At 31.5% G+C, this 480-nt stretch overlaps 1 protein-coding gene across 1 annotated transcript in view; it reads right to left on the bottom strand.

The window, feature by feature from the left end:
• Positions 1-322, bottom strand: part of LOC119581853 (F-box/LRR-repeat protein 15-like) — a gene marked incomplete in the record, with an annotated part of 6,470 nt that extends 6,148 nt beyond the window's left edge. The window contains 1 exon segment of the mRNA XM_037929995.1: positions 149-322.
• Between the last annotated feature and the right edge of the window lie 158 nt (positions 323-480).

Below are 480 nucleotides of genomic sequence, written 5' to 3'. Positions count from 1 at the left end.
TAATTTCAACAATTTGGTCCTCTTTATATGGTCCCTAATTTGGAGAACGTTATAAAATCATTACATATAACTTAATAAATGTCGTATATTTAATCTATATATTCTTTACAACTTCTAACATATAAAATAGTGAACTATATTCTCTCACCTTGCTTCCTCGTTGTCAGACAAAACTCTTACTTAGCTTGGCAAAAGTAAGCTAGACCTTTTATCACACATTTATAACCTTTACTATAACTTTATATAAGTTAATAAAACCTTCTTTATGTAACTTGATAGGTTTTGTGAATTTTATGTGAAACACCGAAATCCTTTGTTTTGATCGCTTATTCCACTAAGAGTGACACAAAACAACATGGTCTAGGTTGTATGCAGCTTTTACCGTTTTTCTCTTCTTTTTCTCCCGTCTTTCAGGCATGTCAGGTTTCTCCTTTGTCTCTAGATGTGTTGTTGAGAAATAGAAGATAGGGTCAATAATTG

The sequence above is a fragment of the Penaeus monodon genome, chromosome 15 (assembly GCF_015228065.2).
Source record: "Penaeus monodon isolate SGIC_2016 chromosome 15, NSTDA_Pmon_1, whole genome shotgun sequence".
In the NCBI taxonomy this organism is placed as follows: Eukaryota; Metazoa; Arthropoda; class Malacostraca; order Decapoda; family Penaeidae; genus Penaeus; species Penaeus monodon.
Note: the sequence above shows the minus strand (reverse complement) of the source record. Positions and strands in the feature narration are given on the sequence as shown.